Raw genomic sequence first — 14,196 nt, forward strand, 5'->3', positions numbered from 1 at the left:
TCCCACTGGACTGAGCTCTGCGGACTGGGAGCAACAGGAACGGAGCTCTCCAGGTCTCCAGGGAGCCCGAGGAGCTCCATCTTGTCTCCTCGGGGAAGGTCCGACCCTCCAACCCCTCATTTCCCACCTAGAGAGAGCAAGAGACACACTGCTGAGGAGTCCGGCTCCTGGTTAAAAATCTGTGCGTGCTTTGCAGCCCTGACCCCAGATTAGCTTTCCCTGTCTGCCCCCCACCCCTACTCCAGACTGTGCGCACACAGCGCAGGGCCAGCTCTGGCAGAGTTGAGGTCAAGGACTCAGGCCCCCCATCGTCAGTCATGCTCTTTCCCATCTTTGCATTCCTAGGCCTCTTAGCTGAGGCCTTGGGTGGAGGTCTCCTTATGGGGAGAGGGAGACACCTGGAGGACATTTCCCCTGCTCAGAACCCTCTGCTTTTCAACTCCAAGCCCTCCCCCTGGCCCTCACCCAACTCCAAGGTCCATAAAAAGGCTGGAGCCTTGTGTTCTAGTTCCCTCAACCATGAGAGGATTCATCTGACCCTATGGAGGTAGGACAAGGGTCTGCGCTTTCTCCTGTTTTACCATCTTGCTTCTACCATCTTATAGCATCCTACACCATCGCAGTAAGTGATGAAAGTTAACCCTTTCAGTTGTCAGCTGGCTGTTGTCATCAGCTCTCTGGTACCTGGTAGCCCAGCTCCCTCTCCCAGCTCAGCAGAGCTCCCAAAAACAGTCATATCCCTCTTTCTCAGTGGGCAAAGATGCCCCTCAGGCTCGGGGCTCCATGTGGGGGACTCAGTGATGGAACACGTTTCTAGCAGTGAGGTGACCTGAACATGGAACATCAGAGGTTAACAATCTTCGACATCTGAAAAGAAAGTCCCCAATAATGTAAAAATCAACAAGCAACAACAAGAAGAAGTTTCGCAAAACATAAACCAAGAAAAACTGAATTGTGTTCTTGAGGCGTGCCTGTGATGTGGGTGTGAACTTCCACAGGGCGGGATGGGGTGCGTGGTTACTCAACATGGTTCTGGCTGGAGGGTGCAGGATTGCCACCTGGTTCATGGCAGGCTGCCTTTTCCCAGCTCTGTGATTCTTTTCTCGACTGCCGTGAATGTCGTGGAGCCCAACTCCTCTCTGCCTGGGACCAAACAAGTTCTGCCTGTGGAAGTAAAAAAAAAATTCTCCATGGTATTTGTATTTAGAACATTTTAAAGTTGCATACGCTAAAAGGCACAAACCCCAAATATATAGTGTAGGGACTGTTAAGAAATCTCTATGCTCTTATAATCACCTGTAGATCAAATATAGATTCCCAAACCCCAGAAGGCTCCTCTGTGCCTCCATCCATCTCTCTCTCTCTCAAAGATAACCATTACTTTGATTTCCCCGACTGCAAATTTGTTGTTTTTTTTTTCCAAATTGGAGTGAAATAAACAAATTTTCTGTTTTTACCCTGTTGTACAGTTCAGTGACATTCAGTTCAGTACACTCACATGGCTGGGCAACCATCACCACCATCCATTTCCAGAGATTCTTCATCATCCAACACTGAAAGTCTGTCCCCATTAACCAATAACTCCCTGTTCTCACCTCCTCCTAATCCCTGGCAACCACCATTCCACTTTCAATCTCTTTGAAATTGACCATTCTCAATATCTCATGTAAGTGGAATCATACATGGTTTATCTTTTTGGGACTGGCTTATTTCGCTTGCCATAATGTCTTTATCCATACTGTAGCATGTGTCAGAATTCCTTCTTTTTAAGGCTGAATATATTCCGTTGTATAAATAGACTACTTTTGTTTATCCAATCAACAATAATGGACACCTGGTTGTTTCTACCTTTTGTATATTGTTATGAGCAATAGATGTACACATATTATGAACACAGATGCACACATACCTGTTCAAACCCCTGCTTTCACTCCTTTTGAGAATATTCCCAGAAGTGGAATTGATGAGCCTATGGTACTTCTGTTTAAATGACTGAGGGGCTGCCATTCTGAATTGTGCCTGCTTTTGAACTTTACTTATATGAAATCACATTATTCTTAGTGGCATTTTATGTGCCTCAGTTAAACAAAGTGATAGGCAAAGAACTTTCTGACACCAGAATTGTCCATAACCTTCTCTCCTTATTCATGCTAACTTGTTCGCCATGGGTGACCCTTGACTTTCAAATTGTGGTCTAAAGACCATCTGTGACTTCTAAGGTCCTGTGAAAAATGTAGATTTCAGACTACCGGATTAAATGAGAGAGTGAAGCAAAATCTCAGATTGTATTTCCCAGATACTAACCAAAATGAACAAAAAATTCGTGAAGAAAATCAAAAAGAAATGTACAAAAGCAACTAATCGAGGACATAGAAGTGACTTTCTGCTCTTAATTTTATGACACAGAAGCAAAGAAATCACTGAAGGGGTGGGCAACCCAGCATAGGGAGCTCCTCTGGCCTTCAGTCAGAAGCAAAACTGAGAAAGAGGGTAAGTCAGCAAATCCAGATAGAAAGGCCCTTCAAAGTGGAGAGGAGCTGGTCAAGGAGCCAAGTAGACATCCTACAAAAATCTGACAAAAGACCCTCAAGGCTCCTGCATACCACCTGCACAGGATAAAAAGAATAATAATAATCAGGCCATCATCTGCTGCTCCACTGTGGCATTCCACTCACTGTGACCATGAGTCAACCCCACAGAGACATCAGAAGAGCTACTAGGTCAATTGGTGTGATGACCTAAATACACCAAGGGTCTCTTTCACTCTGAAATCCCTAGATTCTGCATCCACTTTGTCTTTAAATGCATTGCTCGACTTCCCAGGGGAGAAGGAATTCTCTTAGGCACTCCCTCTTCTCAAACAAGAATCAAAAACAAAATGGATTAAAGATCTAAATGTAAGACCAGAAACTATAAAACTCCTAGAGGAGAACATAGGCAAAACACTCTCCGACATAAATCACAGCAGGATCCTCTATGACCCACCTCCCAGAATATTGGAAATAAAAGCAAAAATAAACAAATGGGACCTAATTAAACTTAAAAGCTTTTGCACAACAAAGGAAACTATAAGCAAGGTGAAAAGACAGCCCTCAGAATGGGAGAAAATAATAGCAAACGAAGGAACAGACAAAGGACTAATCTCAAAAATATACAAGCAACTCCTGCAGCTCAACGCCAGAAAAATAAATCACCCAATCAAAAAATGGGCCAAAGAACTAAACAGACATTTCTCCAAAGAAGACATACAGATGGCTAACAAACCCATGAAAAGATGCTCAACATCACTCATTATCAGAGAAATGCAAATCAAAACCACAACGAGGTACCATTACACACCAGTCAGAATGGCTGCTATCCAAAAGTCTACAAGCAATAAATGCTGGAGAGGGTGTGGAGAAAAGGGAACCCTCTTACACTGTTGGTGGGAATGCAAACTAGTACAGCCACTATGGAGAATAGTGTGGAGATCCCTTAAAAAACTGGAATTAGAACTGCCATATGACCCAGCAATCCCACTCCTGGGCATACATGCTGAGGAAACTAGATCTGAAAGAGACATGTGTATCCCAATGTTCATCGAAGCACTGTTTATAATTGCCAGGACATGGAAGCAACCTAGATGCCCATCAGCAGATGAATGGATAAGAAAGCTATGGTACATATACACCACGGAATATTACTCAGCCATTAAAAAGAATTCATTTGAATCAGTTCTAAAGAGATGGATCAAACTGGAGCCCATTATACAGAGTGAAGTAAGCCAGAAAGATAAACACCAATACAGTATACTAATGTATATATATGGAATTTAAAAAGATGGTAACGATAACCCTATATGCAAAACAGAAAAAGGAGACACAGATGTACAGAACAGACTTTTGGACTCTGTGGGAGAAGGCGAGGGTGTGATGTACTGAGAGAAGAACATTGAAACAAGTATACTATCAAGGGTGAAAGAGATCATCAGCACAGGTGGGATGCATGAGACAAGTGCTCAGGGCTGGTGCACTGGGAAGACCCAGAGGGATGGGATGGGGAAGGAGGTGGGAGGGGGGACCAGGATGGGGACACATGCAAATCCATGGCTGATTCATGTCAATGTATGGAAAAAACCACTACAATATTGTAAAGTAATTAGCCTCCAACTAATAAAAGTAAATAAAAAATATAAAACCATGCTAAATCTTAAAAAAAAAAAAAAAAAGAATCAAAAACAAACAGCCAAAAAAAAAAAAAAAGCAAAAATAGTGAGCTGAAACCCTGAGTATTAAGCAAGCAGGAAATGTGGTGTCAAATTTGCGATCAGTGCAAATGCTGATTAACTGCTCTGACCATCTGGAATGGGTGTCTTGGGCTCCCAAAGACAGGGACAGTGAACTCAAGGTTTTCACCCTGAACTTAGAGCCCTGAAGGAGACCTCAATCAACTCTAGGGGAGGATAGTCCCTGATGCCCTGTGGAAGCAAATGTATATCTCTCTGGAGAAAAGCATTCTCAGTTCCCCACCTATAAACTCACAAATGACAGTCACCAAACTTACAAGGAAAGAAGCTGCAGAAAGTAAGCAAAAACAACAAACAATAGACATAGACCCCCCCAGAAATAAAGATATGGAGCAATCAGATGTTGGATGTAAGATATACACATAAAAAAGAAAGACATAACATCTGTCATCACTCTCCTAATCTCCCCCTCGCTCCCTTTTCTTTTCTCTTTTTCCTTCATTGTCCTCGAATAACAAGTCTAAATATACACAGAATGGTAGATGGTGATAGCCAGGAAGAACATTCCAGAGGTTAACAGCAGAACATTCACTGCATCCCTGATGCCCTTGATGGCACACAGGATGCTGTTGGATAGAAAAGCAAAGATGCGAAGACTCTGAATTAAATGATCTGGGAGCACCAGCCTGCAAATATGAAGAAATCTTAGGTACACCTCAACCAACGCATTGTTTTTGCTTATAATTTCCTTCTCATGTGATCATTTTGCTGTTCTTCAGTCACTAAGTCATGTCCAACTCTTTGAGACACCATGGACTGTAGCACACCAGGCTTCTCTGTCCTTTATGACCTCCCTGAGTTTGCTCAGACTCATGTCCTCTTGAGTCAGTGATGCCATCCAACCATCTCATCCTCTGTCACCCTCTTCTCCTTTTGCTTTCCCAGCATCGGGGTCTTTTCCATTGAGTCTGTTCTTCACATCAGATGGCCAAAGTACTGGAGCTTCAGCTTCAACATCAGTCCTTCCAATGAATATTCAGGACTGATTTCCTTTAGGATTGACTGGTTTAATCTCTTTACAGTCCAAGGGACTCTCAGGAGTCTTCTCCAGCACCACAGTTCGAAAGTGTCATTGCTTCAGTGCTCAGCCTTCTTTATGGTCCAACTCTCACATCCATACATGACTAATGGAAAAAGTCATAGCTTTGACTAGATGGACCTTTATTGGCAAAGTGATGTCTCTGCTTTTTAATATACTGTTTAGGTTTGTCATAGCTATTCTTCCAAGGAGCAAGTATCTTTTAATTTTGTGGCTGCAGTCACCACCCGTATTGATTTTGGAGCCATAATCAATATAAAGACACAGAATCTTAAAAGCTACATTAAAAGAAATCTAAAGGAACACTCTCAAGAAATTTTAAAAATTCTAAGTGAAAAGAATCATTCTGTCAGTTTAATTAGGTATGTTCTAATTTTCCCAGTAGCATATAGAATAATAATGTGCCTTACAGTTGATGACATCTCAGATTCTAGGAAATACTGCAAATTATGGGCAAGAACATAGTTCATGGCGTGATAAGATAAGAGCCGTGGTGTGAGCATTTACATCATGGCCAGACACTGGACCTGGTGCTTCACTCATATGATCTCTATCCTTCACAATATCCTTTAAATAGTTGTTGCTTTATCCTTACTGATGAAACTAAGGCATAAAAAGTGAAACAACGTGTCAAATAGCTAGTCTCTGATTACATTGTATTTTTTTCTTTTTGCTTTTATTCTGAAACAATTTCAAATTACAGAAAATATTAAGGGCAGTACACTTTTTATGTGGCCTTCCTTGGAAACAAGGTCTCTATAGAAGTAATTAAGTGAAAATGAGGTCATTAGTGTGAACTCTCATCCACTATAACTGGCATGCTTATAAAAGGAACATGTGGACATACAGACACGCACAGAAAGAAGAAGATGTACAGACCCACAGAGAGTAGTGAAGCATCCCCAAGCAAGAAAAATCAAGGGTTGTCAGCCTACACTGGAAGCGTGAACAAGGCAAAGAAGGATTCTCCCCTAAAGCTGTCAGAGAGAGCTCAGCCCCGTTGACACCTTGACTTTGGACTTCAAGTCTCCAGAACTGTAAGACAATAAATGTCTGTTGTCTTGAGCTACCCAGCTCTGGTACTCCATTACTGCACCCTCCTTGCATGAATCCTGGTCACCTTCCCACCCTCATCAGGCTGCCTAGGAACTCTGACTGTAAAAGGCAGGAAGAAACAGAATTTGGAAACAGAATTTGAATATAGCTATTCTATCTCCAGAGGCCCTGCTCTTAATTATTCCACTATTTTTGTGCTCCAGTGGAAAAGCTGAGAAGTTGAAACAGAAATCATGTGGCCTGCAAAGCCATATTTACTATCTGGTCCTTTAAGGGGGGGAAAAAAAAAAAAAACTTTGCCAGCTCCTGTTTTGTTCAGTTCAGTTCAGTCACTTAGTCATGTCCGATTCTTTGTGACCCCATGGACTGCAGCCCGCCAGGCTTCCCTGTTCATCACCAACTCCTGGAGCTTGCTCAAACTCATGTCCATTGAGTGAGTGATGCCATTCAACCATCTCATCCTCTGCAGTTCCCTTCTCCTCCTGTCTCCAATCTTTCCCAGCATCAGGGTCTTTTCCAGTGAGTCAGTTCTTCACATCAGATGGCCAAAGTATTGGAGTTTCAGCTTCAGCATCTGTCCTTCCAATGAATATTCAGGACTGATTTCCTTTAGGATGGACTGGTTGGATCTCCTTGCTGTCCAAGGGACTCTCAAGAGTCTTCTCCAACACCACAGTTCAAAAGCATCAATTCTTTGGTGCTCAGCTTTCTTTATAGTCCAACTCTCAACATCCATACATGACTACTGGAAAAACCATAGCTTTGACTGGACAGACCTTTGTTGGCCAAGTAACATCTCTGCTTTTTAATATACTGTCTAGGTTTGTGTAGCTTTTCTTCCAAGCAGCAAGTGTCTTTTAATTTCATGGCTGCAGTCACCATCTGCAGTGATTTTGGAGCCCAAGAAAATAAAGTCTGTCACTGCTTCCATTGTTTCCCCATCTATTTGCCATGAAGTGATGGGACCGGATGCCATGATCTCAGTTTTTTGAATGCTGAGTTTTAAGCCAGTTTTTTCACTCTCCTCTTTCACTTTCATCAAGAGGCTCTTTAGTTTTTCGCTTTCTGTCATAAGGATGGTGTCATCTGCGTATCTGAGGTTATTGATACTTTTCCCAGCGATCTTGATTCAAGCTTGTGCTTCATCCAGCCTGGCATTTAACCTGATGTACTCTGCTTATAAGTTAAATAAGCAGGGTGTCATAGCTCAGCTGGTAAAGAATCCACCTGCAATGCAGGAGACTCCGCTTCGATTCCTGGGTTGCGGAGATCAGCTGGTGAAGGGATAGGTTACCCACTCCAGTACTCTTGGGCTTCCCTTGTGGCTCAGCTGGTAAAGAATCCACCTGCAATGCAAGAGACCTGGGTTTGACCCCTGAGTTGTGAAGACCCCCTGGAGAAGGGAAAGTTTACCCACTCCAGTATTCTGGCCTAGAGAATTCCATGGACTATTCTGTTCATGGGGTTGCAAAGAGTCAGACTGAGTGACTTTCACTGATTACTGATCACTGATGGCAATTTACAGTCTTGACGTACTCCTTTCCCAATTTGGAACCAGTCCATGTTCGATTCTAACTGTTGCTTCTTGACCTGCATAGATTTCTCAGGAGGCAGTTAAGGTGGTCTGGTATTCCCATCTCTTTAGGAATTTTCCACAGTTTGTTGTGATCCACATAGTCAAAGGCTTTGGCATAGTTAATACAGCAGAAGTAGACATTTTCCTGGAGCTCTCCTGCTTTTTCCTACGATCCTACGGATGTTGGCAATTTGATCTCTGGTTCCTCTGCCTTTTCTAAATCCAGCTTGAACATCTGGAATTTCAAGGTTCATGTACTGCTGAAGCCTCGCCTGGAGAATTTTGAGCATTACTTTGCTAGCATGTGAAATGAGGGCAATTGTGCAGTAGTTTGAACATTCTTTGGCATTGCCTTTCTTTGGGATTGGAGTGAAAACTGATCTTTTCAAGTCCTGTGGCCACTGCTGAGTTTTCCAAATTTTCTGGCATATTGTAGTAGATAGTAAAAGAACATTCGATGAGAGTATGAGGAAAGATGACTTCTGCCCAAGGAGGCAAGGGAAGCTTCCAAGGACCTTGACGGTAGCTTTGTAGAGTGAAGGAGGATGTAGTGTTGACATTCATTCATGTATTCATCTGTTTAACCAGCACTGAGTATCTGCCATCTGCTAGGTAACGAAGTTTAGTAAAAGCCGGTGACTGGCCACATGGAATGCACAATCCAGGGAGGGTCGGGTGCAAACCTCTCACTCCTATGCACTGTGAGGACCTCCCACTCACAGCAGGAGCATGTGGAAGCTGGAAACACATCTCCTAGGAGATCAGAGGAGGCTCCGTAGAGGAGGTATCCATGGAGCTAGATCTTAGAGTTTATGGAGGCTTTGCCAGGCAAAGGAAAATGTTATCTGGGCAAGCTTCTTGGAGGTGAGGGCTTTTACTCATTATCCCTAGGGTCTACTCATTGACCTGGCTTGCTAATCAGGGCACCAGGCTGTCAAAAGTGCTTCCACATAAGACTGGGTCCACATCTTCACTCACAGACTCCCCAGCATTGAGTGGCACCTCAAGATCACACCCAATTAGAGGTTGAGTGGAGGCCAATGCTACCTCTAATGACTTTGAGGAGAGTCAGGGATCCCAGGAGCAAATGTGAAATCCTGAGCTTTCTTTATTATTTCCTCCCACTGTGCACTCCAGCTCCTGGCACTTCAGGCAGAAAGATGATAAGGAAAAGTCTCCATAGGAAACTCAGAGAGAAGGAACCATAATGCTCCCCACCTTCTCCTCCCTCTGCCCTCCCCAATCCCCAGAGAAGCTTCATTTTAGCATTAGGGCTTCCCTCATAGCTCAGTTGGTAAAGAATCTGCCTGCAATGCAAGAGACCTGGGTTCAATCCCTGGGATGGGAAGATCCCCTGGAGAAGGAAATGGCAGCCCACTCCAGTATTCTTACCTGGAGAATCCCATGAACAGAGGAGCCTGCCAGGCTACAATCCATGGGGTTGCAAGAGTCAGACTTGACTTAGCAACTAAACCACCACCACCACCACAGTCTACTGTAGTTGCTTGTGTTTCTGTCTTCTTTGGAAGTCTGACAACCAGTCAAGAGCAGGGACTATGCCATTTATTTCTCATCATTTATTTCATATTTCTGATGCCAAGGATTTCTAGATAACCATTTAACATCTATTAAATGGACTAGAATGTAATTAATTCTTACAGAGGGGACAAGATGACATTGAATCAAGTAAGAATAGTAAAGACAGTGAAATACAATCTCAGCAGGACATAGGTGACCTCCCTACATCAATCTCAAAAAGGTCACAACTTCTTCCAGTTGTCCTTTTCCGGGTAAGTGCTAAATTCCTTTTATAGGTCTTATTTGGGAACTTATCTAGAGTCATGTTTTTAACAAAACATTTTATGGTATCTAAGTGACTTCCTTCTTTCTTGAGCAACTGCAACTACCAAAACCTCAGTTCATTATCTCCTCAGTCCAGCCAGCCCAGGTTTTGAAGGGCTTTCCATAAACAATTTGCGTTTAATATTCTGATCCTCTTACCTTCCCAACCACTAGTTGTTATTGTTGTTCAGCCACTCAGTCATGTCTGACTTTTTGCGACCCCATGGACTGCAGCACACCAGGTTTTCCTGTCCTTCATTATCTCCTAGAGCTTGCTCAAACTCATGTCCATTGAGTCAGTGAAGCCTTCCAACCATCTCATCCTCTGTCATTCCCTTCTCCTCATGTCTTCAATCTTTCCCAGCATCAGGGTCTTTTCTAATGAGTCAGCTGTCTGCATCAGGTGACCAAAGTAGTGGAGCTTCAGCCCACCCACTAGTACTATGGCCAAAAGGTTCATTCAGATTTTTCCATAACATTTTACTGAAAAACCTGAGTGAAACCTCTGGTTAAACCAATAGATCTGAATTTGGCTGCTGCTGCAAATGCCCCCACCCCCACGACAAGCCACTGCCGACTCGCATCTCCCCTGGAGACCCTCCAACACTGGCAGATGAAGAAGGGCTATGCTATTTCTCCACTTACAGAGAATAAAAGTCTAGTGCTCACCACTAGGTGTTGGCTCACCCTTCTGGAATCAGTGTCTTGCTTTCCATGGGGAACACAGGAGAAGGGAACTCCAACCAGTGAAACAGATCCAGTTCTACATCCTCCCAATGCAGGGGACCTTTGTTCAGTATGGAAGTCAGTATGGGGCCACGAAAGGAGCATGCAATAAAGTCAGAGCCAAAGGAGACAAACCTGCATTAATGCTATCCCCGGACACATTTTTCAAACCATGTTCTTTATAAAAGGAGTAGAAATATGAATAAAAGCATCCCTGTGTATATCCGGAGTACAAATACCAGGACAAATTCTGCAATCAGTTGTGTGTGAATGATATGAAAGCTTGCAACAAGCTGGAAAAAAAAAATCAGCCTTTTGAAACTTTCTACCCAGCCCTATTCCACACCCTAGTCAGGCCTCATTCTGTCTCCAAGAGTTTCCCATCATACAGTCCTGCCTTGCACCTTTCTCATCACCAGCCCCTCCACTCAGGGCTGCCAGGTTGCACAGCTATGGAAAGCACCATTCACTTTGTGCTATGTGGGATTTTGAATGGTCTGTCCTGAGACACTGCAATGCTGTGACCCTGAGTGGTCACCAAAGTGATCTGTCTCTTCCTTGTTCAAAAAGAGCAGCAAGTCCAGATTTTCCATTTCCCAGGTCATTAACTCTGAGCCTGCTGGAGTTATTTAAGACACTCCATGGACCTCCCCTCCCCTCTACGTGTCACCACATGCAACTTCCCCAAACCAGACTGTTTTTTTTTTAAGCATGCTCTGAAACTCACTATTTCTTAGACCTTGAGTCATTATTTCCCACTTCTCTCTTCTGTGCTTTCAAACTGGAGAGGTCCCCCAAGCCATAAACATAGTCAGGCTGCCACTATCTTTAGAACCAAAGCCTGCTTTGCCCCATCATCTCTCTTAATCCCTGTCCTTCTCCTCTTCATTCATTTTTGAAAACCCACTGGGTGCTAACCTTTTGTTCTAGGCTCTAGGCACTTAGGATATATCAGTGAATGCAACTGAGGAGGATCTCCATGTTCGAAACTGTTTTGGTCTCACAGGGGAGAGACACAATCAACAAAGAACACCTAAGTTAGCAAAGGATGTGCTGTGTGTGCTGTGTCAGACACTTCAGTTGTGGCCAACTCTTGGCGACTCTAAAGACTATAGACCACCAGGTTCCTCTGTCCGTGGGGATTCTCCAGGCAAGAACACTGTAGTGGTAACTGGGTTGCCATTTCCTACTCCAGGGATTCTTCCCAACCCAGGGATCGAACCCGTCTCTCTTATGTCTCCTGCATTGGTAGGTGAGTTCTTTACCACTAGCCCCAAGTTCTTTACCAGCTGGGAAGCCCCAAGTAAAGGATAGAGTCATGAAATATTATGGAAGGGGATTAATGCCATCATGGGAAAAATAAGTGAAGCAGGGTAAGAAGATTGGGTGAGCCAGGGGAGAGCAACTTGCAGGGTTAAATGGGATGGTCAGGTCCATCTCCTTGGGCAGAAAAGACACTTGCCACTTCTAAAGAGTCTTGGTTACAACCACCACCATCACTTCTTGCCTCCCACTAACTCCTCACCCCAGGGAAATCTGCTCCATAAATGCTGCTTCTGACCAAGCCAGCAGAGCTCTCTCTCCACATCGCCAATCTACAGCCACCTACGGCACTGTGGGCACACAACTTCGATGCTGTTGAACACTCAGTGTCTGATGCGTGTTTGTGCCTTGGCCTCCAAACACCATGGTTTTATATTTCCTTCTGTTTCTCCTTCATGGTCTCTTCTTTCTCTGCCCAACCTTTAATTGACAGTATTTCCGAGGCCCAACCAGACCCTCAGCTCAGCTCAAGCTGCTTTCCCAGGGGAGTTTCAGCCACATAACACGCTGTGAAGACCAAATCTGTTTTATTTCTGAACTCTGAAGAAATCTACAGGTACTTTTATGTTCATAAAAAATGAAGCCCCTGTCCTCCTGCCAGACTTGCTCAGCATAACTAAGTTGCAGAAACCTGAAGGGTCCCCAGGCAGCTCAGTGGAGGATTTAGGGTAGAGCCTAAGGCCTAGGGTAAGAGGAAGAATAGCAGAAGGCTTGTGGTGGGCTGCAGAGACCCTGCAAATATGGTCACGAGTGAAATCCAAGGAGAGAGCCTACCAGTGAGAACTCCTCTGGGGTGTGCATGGCCATTTTTGATGGTCATGGCCTATTCTGTTCCAACCTTGGAATCGTGGTAAAGGCAGGTTGCCTAGATTGCTGTGAGCACCAGTATTGGGTGTTAGAAGAGAAAGCACCCCTCTCTGTTTTGCTCTGGGCTTATGCTTTCTGTGGTTTCCCCCCACGCAGCAGTGCTGAAAAGGGGGAGCAGGTGTGACAGCGTGGACAAGGGACCATGTGGCTTATAACAAACCCCAAATTGACCAGGAGGAGCCCTGGGTCAACTGAATCCCAAACGCCTCTCAGCAACCAAGCTCTAGTTGTCTGTTTGTAGAGGACATCATGTTTTTGGTTTCTTTTTTTTAATTTTGGCCAAACCATGTTGACTTTTCACCTAGCCACCTAAGTCCATAAGTAACAGTCACCATATTCACAAGGAAACAAGCCACCAGGACTGAGAGTAAGCAGAAACAGTTAACAATAGGTAATGACCCTCAAGAACCAAAGACATTGGAATAATCAGATCTTGGATATAAGATCTATTCCTGTCCCCAGACTCAAGGAGGCAGAACTCGATTAGTCTGAGATACTCAAGGTAATTCTGCCAGAGATCAGCTTAGGGAAGAGGCAGGTGCACTCAGTATGGCCAATGACTCACAAAGGGAAAGCTTGCCTTTCGAGGAAGGACATCGTTCCTACCTCTTGACATTGTCCTCTGCCTGTGTATCTGGAGCCACCCCAGCCATCATCACCCACATTCCAGGCTGTCAGGGCAGAAGGAGGGAAAGCACACGGGTTCATGATAAGGTCGAGACCTTGTATTGACTCACACGGTACTGTCCCACCTCCGGGCACCAGGTCTTGCTGCTTGGCTACTTTCAGTGGTTTTCTGGTTGCTTGCAGCTGAGAGGGCCCTCATTACTGTGCCTTTTTACTTACAATATGTTCTTCCCCCCTTTCATGACATCCTTCTTTGCTCCACAAAGCCTCCCAGATCTTCCCCCAAAGTGATGTCAGCCAGTCCCTTGTGACTCAGAATGTGATTCCTGGACCACCACCAGCAGCATCGCCTACCTAGAGTTCTGCTCCAGGGACCCTCACTCCTGAGGGTAGAAGCTGATCCTCAGCGATTGCTTGTTTTCTGGCCTATTTTGTCTTTTTTTTTTCCACTCAAGATCTGACTACAGAGCAATGGCGTGACTTAAGCTCCTTAACTTAAACCTGTTTGACTTACACTGCTGAATTTACCTATTTAACTTGATGCTTCACCCTCCTTTTCATCGTATGTGGCTCCCTTTGATTAGTACCCCATACCTACCCCTGACATTTTGGTATTTTACATTTTGTTGTCTGGTACTTAGGCACAACCTCCTCTGTGGGCCTCAGACCTCCAGCAACTCAGCGTCCCATATAACACTGTGCAAAGAGAGCCATAGAGCATCTCTGCGGGCCACTATTGGCCCAGGGGACACCTTTTTTGTTTTTTTAACTCCCACTTTTTGAAATTTTGTCCCTGAAATTCTATGTGTTACTCTGATCATCCTGAAGAAATTCTGGTATCCCTGGTGGTTCAGA

This window comes from Dama dama, chromosome 22 (assembly GCF_033118175.1).
Source record: "Dama dama isolate Ldn47 chromosome 22, ASM3311817v1, whole genome shotgun sequence".
NCBI classification, from domain to species: Eukaryota; Metazoa; Chordata; class Mammalia; order Artiodactyla; family Cervidae; genus Dama; species Dama dama.